The sequence below is a fragment of the Arachis hypogaea genome, chromosome 2 (assembly GCF_003086295.3).
Source record: "Arachis hypogaea cultivar Tifrunner chromosome 2, arahy.Tifrunner.gnm2.J5K5, whole genome shotgun sequence".
Classification (NCBI taxonomy): domain Eukaryota; kingdom Viridiplantae; phylum Streptophyta; class Magnoliopsida; order Fabales; family Fabaceae; genus Arachis; species Arachis hypogaea.
Genome location: NC_092037.1, coordinates 27,077,577 through 27,091,643, shown reverse-complemented (window position 1 = coordinate 27,091,643; position 14,067 = coordinate 27,077,577). Strand labels below are relative to the sequence as shown.

The following is a 14,067-nucleotide window of genomic DNA, read 5'->3' as shown; positions in this document are numbered from 1 at the left end:
GGTGTCTTCTTCAGATGAAGAGATCCTCCAGCAGAGCTGTCCAATGACATCTTGGACAGTTCAGACAGACCATCATAGAAGATACATATGATGCTCCATTCAGAAAGCATGTCAGAAGGACACTTTCTGATCAATTGTTTGTATCTTTCCCAAGCTTCATAGAGGGATTCACCTTCCTTCTGTCTAAAGGTTTGGACTTCCACTCTAAGCTTACTCAATTTTTGAGGTGGAAAGAACTTTGCCAAGAAGGCATTGACTAGCTTTTTCTAAGAGTTCAGGCTTTCTTTGGGTTGTGAGTCCAACCATATCCTAGCTCTATCTCTTATAGCAAAAGGGAATAGCATAAGTCTGTAGACCTCAGGGTCAACCCCATTAGTCTTGACAGTGTCACAGATTTGCAAGAATTCAGCTAAAAACTGATGAGGATCTTCCAATGAAAGTCCATGGAACTTGCAATTCTGTTGTATTAGAGAAACTAATTGAGGCTTAAGCTCAAAGTTGTTTGCTCCAATGGCAGGGATAGAGATGCTTCTCCCATAGAAGTCGGGAGTAGATGCAGTAAAGTCATCCAGCACCTTCCTTGCATTGTTGGCATTGTTGTTGTGTTCGGCTGCCATGGGTTCTTCTTCTTTGAAGATTTCTGTTAGGTCCTCTATAGAGAGTTGTGCTTTAGCTTCTCTTAGCTTTCGCTTCAAGGTCCTTTCAGGTTCAGGGTCAGCCTCAACAAGAATGCTTTTGTCCTTGCTCCTGCTCATATGAAAGAGAAGAGAACAAGAAAATATGGAATCCTCTATGTCACAGTTATAGAGATTCATTGAGATGTCAGAGGAAAAGAAGAATAGAAGGAGAAGGTAGAAGAATTCAAACTTATCAAGAGGGATACAGTTCGAATTGTTTATTAAATAGAGGGATGTGAGAAGAGGGGAATAATTTTTATGAAATTAAAGTAAAAGATTTTAAAATAATTAAAAGAAATTTTGAAATTTTGATTGATGATTTTTGAAAACTAAGATTGAAAAAGAAATAAAGTGATTTTTTTGAAAAAGATTTTGAAATTAGAAATAAAAAAGATATGATTTGAAAACTATTTTGAAAAAGATGTGATTAAGAAGATATGATTGAAAAGTTATGGTTTTAAAAAGATATGATTGAAAAACAATTTAAAAAGATTTGATTTTTAAAATTAATGACTTGGCTAACAAGAAATTTAAAAGATATGATTCAGACATTAAACATTTCTCAACAAAAAAGGCAACACACTTGAAATGTTGAATCAAATCATTAATTGTTAGCAAGTATTTTTGAAAAATGAAAGAAATTGATTTTGAAAATATATGATTGAAAAGATATGATTTGAAAAAGATTTGATTTTGAAAAATTATGAAAACTTGAAAAAAATTTGAATTAAAAATAAAATCATCCCTCTTGTGCCATCCTGGCGTTAAACGCCCAGAATGGTACCCATTTTGGCATTTAACGCCCAAAACTCTACCTTTTTGGGCGTTAAACGCCCAGCCAGGTACCCTGGCTGGCGTTTAAACGCCAGTTTTCCTTCTTCACTAGGCGTTTTGAACGCCCAGCTTTTTCTGTGTAATTCCTCTGCTGTATGTTCTGAATCTTCAATTCTCTATATTATTGACTAGAAAAGACACACTTTTGAAAATTTTTTTGGATTTTTAATGATGAGGAATAATCAAAATGCAACTAAAATCAAATAAACAATGCATGCAAGATACCAAACTTAGAAGTTTGTATACTACTGACACTAACAAATTGAGAATGCATATGAGAAACAACAAAACACACAAAACAAGAGAATTTAAAGATCAGAGCAAGTAAATCATCAAGAACAACTTGAAGATCAATGAAGACACATGAATGAATTCAAAAAATGCAAGAAGAATAGAAACATGCAATTGACACCAAACTTAAAATGAGACACTAGACTCAAACAAGATTCTCTTGAATACCGCCATCAATTCTAGCTTATACCACGAAGATTCTGATTAAGGAATCCAAGAGATAAACATTCAAGCCTTGTTTTCTTGTAGAACGGAAGTGGTTGTCAGGCACGCGTTCATAAGTGAGAATGATGATGAGCGTCACATAATCATCACATTCATCATGTTCTTGGGTGCGAATGAATATCTTAGAACAAGAATGAGCTGAATTGAATAGAAGAATAATAGTAATTGCATTAACACTCAAGGTACAGCAGAGCTCCACACCTTAATCTATGGTGTGTAGAAACTCCACCGTTGAAAATACATAAAAACAAGGTCTAGGCATGGCCGAATGGCCAGCCTCCCATAATCTAAGAACTAGACGTCCAAAGATGATCCTCAGATCTAAAGTGATCAAAAGATTCCAGGATGTAAAATACAATAGTAAAAGGTCATATTTGTAGATAACTAGTAGCTTAGGGTTTACAAAAATGAGTAAATGACATAAAAATCCACTTCCGGGCCCACTTGGTGTGTGCTTGGGCTGAGCATTGAAGCTTTCATGTGTAGAGACTTTTCTTGGAGTTAAACGCCAGGTTTTGTGCCAGTTGGGCGTTTAACTCCCATTCTTGTGCCAGTTCCGGCGTTTAGCGCGGGGCAGACTTGAGCTGATTTGGAACGCCGGTTTGGGCCATCAAATCTCGAGCAAAGTATGGACTATTATATATTTTTGGAAAGCGCAAGATGTCTACTTTTCAACACAATTAATGGCACGCCAATTGGGCTTCTGTAGCTCCAGAAAATCCACTTCGAGTGCAGGGAGGTCAGAATCCAACAGCATCTGCAGTCCTTTTCAGCCTCTGAATCGGATTTTTGCTCAGGTCCCTCAATTTCAGCCAGAAAATATCTGAAATCACAAAAAAACACAAACTCATAGTAAAGTCTAGAAAAGTGAATTTTATCTAAAAACTAATAAAAATATAATAAAAACTAACTAAAACATACTAAAAACATACTAAAAACAATGCCAAAACGCGTATAAATTATCCGCTCATCAGCAACCATAAAAAAGATGCACGATAAGCTTCTCTCAATACAGAGTCAAACAAAGCCCCCACAATCAATCTCTAAGTTTGATGTTGGGAGGCCACAACCAAACCCTAAGTTTGGTGTTGAACCCCCACATTCAAACTCTAAGTTTGGTGTTGGGAGGTCCTAACAATGCTCTGATAATCTGTGAAGCTCCATGAGAGCTCACTGTCAAGCTATTGACATCAAAGAAGCAATTATTGGGAGGCAACCCAGTTTTTATTTATCTATATTTTCTATTGTTCTTTTATGTTTTATTAGGTTCATGATCATGTGGAGTCACAAAACAATTACTAAAAAAACAGAATAAAAAATAGCAGAAGAAACAGCACACTCTGGAGGAAGAGCTTACTGGCATTTAAACGCCAGTAAGGAGCATCTGGCTGGCGTTCAACGCCGAAACAGAGCATGAACCTGGTGTTGAATGCCAGAAATAAGCAGCAGTCTGGTGTTTAAACGCCAGGATTACACCCTGAGGAGAGCTGGCGTTAAACGCCAGAAACAAGCATGGAACTGGCGTTTAACACCAGAAACATGCTGTAGATTGGCGTTGAACGCCCAAAACAAGCATAGAGCTGGTGTTCAACACCAGAAACAAGCATCAATCTGGCATTGAATGCCAGAATTGCATGCAGAGGGCATTTTACACGCCCCATTGGTGCAGGGATGATAAATCCTTGACACCTCAGGATTTGCGGACCCCACAGGATCATCTCAAGATCTGTGGATCCCACAGGATCCCCACTTACCTCAACTTACCTTCCCTCTTCTTCACACAATCTGATAACACTCTTCCCCAAAAACCATTTACTAATCACCTCAATCTCTCTTTCCCATCACCTCTTCACCACTCACATCCATCCACTCTTCCCCATAAACCCCACCTACCTTCAAATTCAAAATCCCTTTCCCACCCAAACCCCTCCCTAATGACCGAACCTACTACCCTCTCCCTCCACTATATAAACCCATCTATCCTTCTTTATTTTCACACATCACAACACTCTCTTTTCCCCATTAACCGAATACACACCCCTCTCCCTCTCCTTCATATCTTCTTTTTCTTCTTCTATTCTTTTTTTTCTTTGCTCAAGGGTGAGCAACATTCTAAGTTTGGTCTGGTAAAAGCATAGCTTTTTTGTTTTTCTATAACCATCTATGGCACCTAAGGCCGGAGAAACCTCTAGAAAGAGGAAAGGGAAGACAAAAGCTTCCACATCTGAGTCATGGGAGATGGAAAGATTCATATCAAAGGTTTAACAAGACCACTTCCATGAAGTTGTGGCCAAGAAGAAGGTGATCCCTGAGGTCCCTTTCATGCTCAAGAAAAATAAGTATCCGGAGATCCGACATGAGATGCAAAGAAGAGGTTGGGAAGTTTTGACCAACCCCATTCAACAAGTCGGAATCTTAATGGTTCAAGAGTTCTATGCCAATGCATGGATCACTATGAACCATGATCAAAGTATGAACCCGAATCCAAAGAATTATCTTACAGTGGTTTGAGAAAAATACTTAGATTTCAGTCCGAAAAATGTAAGGTTGGCGTTCAACTTGCCTATTATGCAAGAAGATGCACGCCCCTACACTAGAAGGGTCAACTTTGATCAAAGGTTGGACCAAGTCTTTATGGACATATGTGTGGAAGGAGCTCAGTGGAAAAGAGACTCAAAAGACAAGCCGGTTCAATTGAGAATACTGGACCTTAAGCCTGTGGCTAGAGGATGGTTGGAATTCATCCAACGCTCCATCATCTCCACTAGCAACCAATCCGAAGTAACTGTGGATCGGGCCATCATGATCCACAGCATCATGATTTGAGAGGAAGTAGAAGTTCATGAAGTCATCTCTCTAGAACTCTACAAAGTAGCCGAAAAGCCATCCACCTTGGCAAGGCTAGCCTTTTCTCATATTATTTGCCATCAATGCTATTCAGCTGGAGTTGTCATAGAAGGAGACATCCTCATTGAAGAGGACAAGCCCATCACAAAGAAAAGGATGGAGCAAACAAGAGAGGCCATCCATGGATCTCAAGAGACGCATGAGGAAGCTCATCATCGAGAAATCCTTGAGATGCCTCAAGGGATGCACTTTCTCCCAAACAACTTTTGGGAACAACTCAACACTTCTCTAGAAGACTTGAGTTATAACATGGACCAATTAAGGGTAGAGCACCAAGAGCATTCCATCATTCTCCATAAGATTAGAGAAGATCAAAGAGCTATGAGGGAGGAGCAACAAAGGCAAGGAAGAGACATAGAGGAGCTCAAGGACGCCATTGGTCCTTCAAGGAGAAGGAACCACCATCACTAAGGTGGACTCATTCCTTGTTTTTCATTCTCTGTTTTTCGATTTTTATGCTACATGTTTGTCTATGTTTCTGTCTTTACTTCATGATCATTAGTATTTAGTGTCTATGTCTTAAGGCTATGAATAATTCCATGAATCCTTCACCTCTCTTAAATGAAAATTGTTTCTAATACAAAAGAACAAGAAGTACATGAGTTTCGAATTCATCCTTGAAATTAGTTTAATTATATTGATGTGGTGACAATACTTTTTGTTTTCTGAATGAATGCTTTAACAGTGCATATTTTTTATCTTATTGTTTATGAATGTTAAAATTGTTGGCTCTTGAAAGAATGATGAAAAAGAGAAATGTTATTGATGATCTAAAAAATTATGAAATTGATTCTTGAAGCAAGAAAAAGCAGTGAAAAAGAAGAAGCTTGCGAAAAAAAATTTTGGCGAAAAAAATATAAAAGAAAAAGAAAAAGCAAGAAGAAAAAGCCAATAGCCTTTAAAACCAAAAGGAAAGGGTAAAAAGGATCCAAGGCTTTGAGCATCAATGGATAAGAGGGCCCAAGGAAATAAAATCCAGGCCTAAGCGCCTAAATCAAGCTGTCCCTAACCATGTGCTTGTGGCATGCAGGTCCAAGTGAAAAGCTTGAGACTGAGTGGTTAAAGTCGTGATCCAAAGCAAAAAGAGTGTGCTTAAGAGCTCTGAACACCTCTAACTAGGGATTTTAGCAAAGCTGAGTCACAATCTGAAAAGGTTCACCCAGTTATGTGTCTGTGGCATTTATGTATCCGGTGGTAATACTGGAAAATAAAGTGCTTAGGGCCACGACCAAGACTCATAAAAGTAGCTGTGTTCAAGAATCAACATACTTAACTAGGAAAATCAATAACACTATCTGAACTCTGAGTTCCTATGGATGCCAATCATTCTAAACTTCAAAGGATAAAGTGAGATGCCAAAACTATTCAGAGGCAAAAAGCTCCAAGTCCCGCTCATCTAATTAAAACTAATATTCACGGATGTCTTGAGATTTATAGTATATTCTCTTCTTTTTATCCTAATTGATTTTCAGTTGCTTGGGGACAAGCAACAATTTAAGTTTGGTGTTGTGATGAGCGGATAATTTATATACTTTTTGGCATTGTTTTTAGGTAGTTTCTAGTAGGATCTAGCTACTTTTAGGGATGTTTTTATTAGTTTTTATGCAAAATTTATATTTCTGGACTTTACTATGAGTTTGTATGTTTTTCTGTGATTTCAAGTATTTTTTTGGCTGAAATTGAGGGACCTGAGCAAAAATCTGCTTCAGGCTGACAAAGGACTGCTAATGCTGTTGGATTCTGACCTCTCTGCACTCGAAATGAATTTTTTGGAGCTACAAAATTCTAAATGGTGCGCACTCAACGGCTTTGGAAATTAGACATCTAGAGCTTTCCATCAATATATAATGGTCCATACTTTTTTCGAGATTAGACGACACAAACTGGCGTTCAACGCTAGTTCCATGCTGCATTCTGGAATAAAACGCCAGAAACACGTCACAAACCAGAGTTAAATGCCAAAAACACATTACAACTTGGCGTTTAACTCCAAGAGAAGCCTCTGCACGTGCAAAGCTCAAGCTCAGCCCAAGCACACACTAAAGTAGGCTCCGAAAGTGGATTTCTGTACTTAGACTTATTTCTGTAAACCCTAGTGACTAGTTTAGTATAAATAGAACTTTTTTCTATTGTACTAAGGGTCCTTTTCCCTATTTTCGAATTCATATGCCATTTGTGGAGGCTGGCCATTCGGCCATGCCTGGACCATCACTTATGTATTTTTAACGGTGGAGTTTCTACACACCATAGATTAAGGGTGTGGAGCTCTGCTGTACCTCGAGTTTTAATGCAATTACTACTATTTTCTATTCAATTTAAGCTTATTCCTATTCTAAGATATTACTCGTACTTCAACCTAATGGATGTGATGATCCGTGACACTCATCATCATCCATCCCTATGAATGCGTGCCTGACAACCACTTCCGTTCTACTAGCGAAAGCTAGAGTGAATATCTCTTGGATTCCTTAACCAGAATCTTTGTGGTATAAGCTAGAATTATTGGTGACCATTCTTGAGAATCCGGAAAGTCTAAACCTTGTTTGTGGTATTCCGAGTAGGATTCAGGGATTGAATGAATGTGACGAGCTTCAAACTCGAGATTGTTGGGCGTAGTGACAGACGCAAAAGAATCAATGGATTCTATTCTGACATGATCGAGAACTGACAGATGATTAGCCGTGCTGTGACAGAGCATTTGGACCATTTTCACTGAGAGGATGGGAAGTAGCCATTGACAACGGTGATGCCCTACATACAGCTTGCCATGGAAAGGAGTAAGAAGGATTGAAGGAAGGCAGTAGGAAAGTAGAGATTCAGAAGGGACAAAGCATCTCCATACACTTATCTAAAATTCTCATCAATGAATTACATAAGTATCTCTATCCTTATTTTATGCTTTATTTATCTTTTAATTATGAAAACCATTATAACCATTTGAATCCGCCTAACTGAGATTTACAAGATGACCATAACTTGCTTCATACCAACAATCTCCGTGGGATCGACCCTTACTCACGTAAGGTTTATTACTTGGACGACCTAGTGCACTTGCTGGTTAGTTGTGCAAAGTTGTGAAGAATGTGAGTGAACCATAGTAGTGAGCACCAGGTTTCTGGAGCCATTGCTAAGAATTGTTCTAGTTATGAAAAGAGTAAATCACAATTTTGCTTATCAACCCCAACAGCAGCAAGAAAAAGACAAACTAAAACAAACACTAAAAAGGCATTACTTGGAGCTAGGGGTGGAAACAGGCTAGGCCAGGCCAGACTTTGCTCTTAACAGGCCTGGCCTGTCATGTAGTCAATTGGCTTGAGCCTGATCTATAGCTTGCTATAGGCTTTTTTTAAAGTACTAAACCTGGTCTGTTATTCAGACTAGCCTGACCTGAAGCCTGTTAAAAGGCCTGATAATTTCTTTTTATAAAAATAAAAATATTATTTAAAAAAAATTATTTTTTAATAAACATATTTATATGTAATATATCATATTTAATATTTTAAAATATACAAAACTATTTATAATTAAATATAATAAATTTAAAATATCTCATAATTTTTTTAATAATAGAAAAAATTATTAATATATGTAATTATGTATTAACAGGCCCATACTGACAGACCAATAAGGCTAATTAGTGAGCCTGGTCCTGGCCTATTAACATAATAAGGCTTTTATAAGAGATTGAGCCTGTGCCTATTTCATAACAGGCCAAGACAGGCCAGGCCAAATACAGGCCAGGCTACAGGTCCCTGGCAGGCCGCCTGGCCTTTTTCCACCCCTACTTGAAACCTCTCAACATGAGGGTACCCATGACATCAGAAAAAAGTGCATGAACAGTATCTGAAGGGGGAGCATAAAAAATATGGAGCCCATAAGAAAGATCTTGTCCTTTCTTACCTAAAATATCTACCATCGAATTCCCTTCTCGAAAGATGTGGTTCCAATGCAACTGGAAAATTCTTTTCATAAGAATTGCAATGCCTTCAAGAAGAGTTGCACACGGATGCTGGGAAGGACACTCATGCTTAACAAAATTAATGGCCATAGCAGAATCTGACTTAATAATCACATGATGGAACTCATTAGCATTAGCAATCTGTAGTCCTTTAATTATCCCCTATAGTTCAGCATGTATGATCGAACATCCTCCTCAATTGTAAGAAAAATTCGTGACAAACCTACCCAAATGATTACGAACAACACCTTCATAGTTTGCATTACCTGTTTGATTGAAAAAAGAACCATCCACGTTAATTTTCTGGAATGGATCATTCCTAGGGCACCACCGAATAAGCTCCCGATTAGTGTTGGTCTTCTTTGGAGTAATGCTGGCCTTTATCACTAGAGCATAATCAAAGCTCCTACTGATAATAGACCTAGCCACCCCATTAGGGTGAAAACTCATTTCTTTAAACACATGTTTATTTTTAAAATACCACAAAGATGATAAATTCACTCCAAACTGAACAGGCCAATCACCAGGAATCAACATATTCTGAATAAGCCACTCCATCCGGTTAAGGTTGAAAAAATCACTTATAGGAGTTTGGGACTGAAGTAAACGCTAAGTATCTCTAGCAAAATGGCAGTCCCTTAGCACATACAAAGCTATTTCATTACTATGAGGGCACCGGGGACAGGCAGCATCATGGGATAAATGTCTTCTGTACCTTTCGGCATTGGTGAGAATAGCATCATGGGCTACTAACCATATAAAATAGCGAACTCTTTCCAGGCCTTTTCATCTTTAGATGAGCTTGAAAATATGACTATAGACTCTCGGGTTCTCTTGTAACGAGTTATAAGCAGATTTCAAGGAAAAAGTTCCATCAGAGGAGTTCGTCCATGCAACCTGGTCACCTTCCTTCCAAGCCGAAGGTGGAGACATGGCCACTATCTTCTGAACTGCCATTTCAAGAAGCAAGCTCTTCAGTTTGTCCATGTCCTAGCCCCCTAAAACGGTGAGAAAATTCGTAAATAAAATTCCAGAATCAGAGACATCACTTACTTGAGAGTGGAGCTTATTTAGGCTTCTTATATTTGGCACCCAATTGTGTTCCCAAAATCTTATTTGAGATCCATTTTCTATACACCAAATATTGGCCTGGACATCCTTTCAAGAAGAGCAGATACCCTTCCACAAATTGGATTCATTTTTCCTCATTGATGAGAGGAATGGTATCATTGTCGCATCTGTAGTTTGCCCTCAGGACTTTAGACCAGAGGGAGTTTCTTTTCTAGGGGTGGCAATATGTATCCTACCCACGGGTATCCAACCCGACCCCACCCGATCAGGTAGAGTTGTCAACTCGATCTGCAGCGGATAGGGTAGGGTGCGGGTTAGTTTTTCATGCGGGTCGGGTAGGGTGCGGGTTGAGCCTCAGTCCTATCCGACCAACCCATACCCTATATATGTATATGTTATATATTTATATAAAAATATGTTGTAAGTGGATGTTGAACCAAAGACCTCTCACTAAATGTAAAAGATCCTTAGCCACTAGAAAAAGATCATCAATTGATAATTTAATACTTTTTTTACATAAAAGTTAGTTCTATTTTAAATTATCATGAAGTTATATAATAATTTTGCATCTTTTTTTTTAACCCGCAGGTAGGGTCGGGTGCCCGCGAGTTGAGAACGGGTAGGGTTAGGTTTGGGATATTCTCAATCCGCGGGTAGGGTTAGGGTTGGCTTCAAACCCTACCCTACCCATTGCCACCACTACTCTTTTCTCGATTAAACCCCAGCCCACTTTCATCATGAATGCTTGATCTAGATCTTTGGCATGTCTAACGCCAAGACCACCAGTCGGCTTTGGTTTAGTAACTGTCCGCCAGTTTAAGAGATGAACATTTTTGGATTGCTCTGCTTCTTCCTAAATAAAGCTTTTGCAATTAGGATCAATAAAATTACAAGTAACAGTAGGTAATAGAGCATTTTGCATAGTATAGAAAGGCATAGCAGAGAGAACAGATCTCACCAAAGTAGTTCTCCCTGCTAGGGAGAGTGATGAGGCTTTCTAGTTGTTAAGTCTTCTCTTGATCTTAGCTTCGATCTCCTTATATGTATCTTTTCTCACTCTAGAGTGAATGATTGGAACACCCAACTATTTACCCAGGTCATCTGTTCTAGAGAAGTTTAAGAAATTGCTAATATCATGTCTCACTTGGTGCCCCACATTCTTAGAGAAAAAAACCTAGTTTTTTCATTGTTGATTTTCTAACCGAAGCTTGTGCAAAACTCTTCTAAAATTCTCTTGATAATGTCTGCTTGCTCTATATTTGCTTCTGCAAAAAGTATTAGGTCATTTGTAAAGCAAAGATAGGAAAGCTCGGGAGCCTCCCGATTTAGCTGGATAGGCTTCCAAAATCCCATACTAACCGCAGTGTTAATAAGATGAGATAGTCTTTTCATACAGAGAACAAAGATGTAGGAAGATATCAGATCACCTTGGTGGATACCTCTAGAAGGGAGGAACTCATTTAAGGCATCCCTGTTCCATAGAACTCTCATTCTAGTAGTGAAAATACAGGTACAAATAAGCTCAATGATATTGGAGGAAGTCCGACATCTGTTGATGACAAGTCATCATATACCCATTTTTCAAGCTAATTTCACTTGTTTTATTAGTCTTTATGCACTTTCTTGCATCTTAAGTAAGTGATTTGGAATGAAAATGTATAACTTCTTTAAATCAAGCAACCACCATTAAATTGATGCTAAATCATGAGGTTTGAGCTAAAATTAATTGATTTTTAATGATTTATAAACCTTATGAGTTTAGAGATACTTTGATTGGTTGTTTTGGTTTCTTGTAGGTGAAGAAAGGAAGAAAAGAAGAAAAACGTGGCTTAAGAAGTGTAACCATGGGAGGAGAAGTGTGGTGCAACATAGAAGGAGGAAGGGCACACTGCCCTCCACAAGGGTACACTGCCCTCCAGGAGAGCAGCATAGTGAACCAAGCTTCCAAAGAAATTCTGCCCTGCCCTCTTCAAGAGCAATATCGGGCTCATCAAAGAAATAAATTCAAGGAAAAAGCTTACCAATGCTTGCCACAAGGATCGAACTTGGCACCATGAGGAAGCAAGGAACTAGGCGTGACTTTGGTGCCAAGAAAACCAAGGAAAAGAAGCAGCGTGCGCCTCCACCAAGTTTTAAACTTGGAACTTCACTTTTGGAAACATTGTCCTGCCCTCCGCGAGGGCAGGGCAGCATTTTGTGGTGCACAGCCAGCGCACCAGATTGGCACGCACCAAGGACTCTTGGCAGCAGCAGCACGCACGGGCAGCAGAATCTGGCGCACCAAAAAAACTCTGCCCTGCCCTCCACAAGGGCAGGGCAGCATCCTGCAGCATCACACACCAATCACGCACGCACGAGGGCCACACGCACCATTTTCTGCCCTGCCCTCCACAAGGGCAGGGCAGCCTCCTGGAAGCCAATTTTTCATGGGCTGAAAACTGGATTAAAAATCCAATTTAATTCATTTCTTCACCAAATCAAAAGCCCATCCAAATCCCAAGATCCAAGAATAGAAAGTGTATAAATAGGAGATAGTTTGATGTAATTAGGACTTTTCTTTTGAGCTTTTGAACTTTTACTTTACTTTGAGCTTTTGAACCTTCTTTTGAGTTTTGAATTCTGAGACTTCATTGAGAGCTAGGAACTGAGATTTCAGAGAATTGGGGAGGAGAATTGATCTCTCTTCTTCCTCGTTCTTGCTTGAGCATTTTTACTTTTCTTGTTTGAGTCTTGGGTGTGAAGAATTGAGGAATTTCTGTCTCAATCTCCATTCAAGATCTCTTTAATTTCTCTTCTGCAAAATTGAGTTCAATTACATTTCCTTTACTGCTTCTTCTTTAATTTCTTGTTAATTGCTTTGTGAACTTGGATCTGGGAAGGGAATTGAGATCTAGACTCTGCTATCTAGTCTCTAAAGCCCTGAGATCTCATTTTCCTTTTGGTTCTTCTGTGAACCCCTGCTGCAATTTAATTTCCATTTCTGTTTGAGATCTAGTCTATTTCAATTCATCTCTTGTTTAGTTAATTGTTGCACTTTAATTTTCCTCGTTTGAATTCTGAATTCCCCATCCTCAACTCCCCTTTCCATTCAAGCAATTTACATTTCTTGCAATTTAAGTTACTGCAATTTACATTTCTTGCACTTTAAGTTTCAGTCATTTAATTTCTTGTTCTTTAAGATTCAGCATCTTTTACTTTCCTGCTCTTTAATTTACTGCAATTCTCCCTTCTCCCTTTACATTCCAAGCAATTTAGTTTCTGTTAATGATAAACCACTCAACCAATACTTGATTCGCTTGACTAAATCAACCACTAAACTAAAATTGCTCAATCCTTCAATCCCTGTGGGATCGACCTCACTCCCGTTAGTTTTATTACTTGATGCAACCCGGTACACTTGCCGGTGAGTTTTGTGTTGGATCGTTTTCCACACATCATCTGTGAGGGTTTCCCAATTGAAGCTCCACTTCAACCTGTCGTAAGCTTTCTCTAAATCAATCCTTTTGGACCTTTTTTGTTCCTCATAGAGTGAATGATCTCGAGTAATGATGATATTATTCGAGCTCTGTCTTCCCGGTAAAAAGCTACATTAAGTAGGACTGACAACCTTATCCATAACTCTTCTCAACCTGTTGGCCAGAGTTTTGGTGATCACCTAATAGGAAACATTGGATAAACTGATCGGATGCATTTTCTTCAGATTGACAACCGGTTCCACTTTTGGAATCAGCATTATAAGAATTTTGTTTATTTCTCCTACTTTCTCAGGAGTAACAAAGATTTCCTCAATAAGCTTGACTAGGTCCAAACCAACTTTATCCCATTGATTTTGGTAGAAGATTGCTTGAATACCATCAATACCTGGTGCTTTAAGGCTCCCCATATTGAAAACGACTCTTTAATTTCAATGAGAGAAAATATGCTACACATGGCATCCAAGTCCTCTTGAGGAAGGGCTAGAAAGGAGTTCCTTAGGATAAAATCAGCAGTCGGGGTATCATCTAAATAAAGTTTAAAGAAGAACATAGAGGCCATGTCCTCCAAAGCAAATTTATCCCTTACCCAGTTACCATCCATGTCATGAAGACTGAACACCTTATTTTT

General features: G+C 38.8%; 1 non-coding gene across 1 annotated transcript; it reads left to right on the top strand.

Annotated features, from left to right (window-relative positions):
- The first annotated feature begins 104 nt into the window (after window positions 1–104).
- Window positions 105–212, top strand: LOC112766947 (small nucleolar RNA R71). The gene has a single exon (XR_003184637.1). It is a non-coding gene; the product is annotated as a small nucleolar RNA R71 (small nucleolar RNA).
- The last annotated feature ends 13,855 nt before the right edge of the window (window positions 213–14,067 follow it).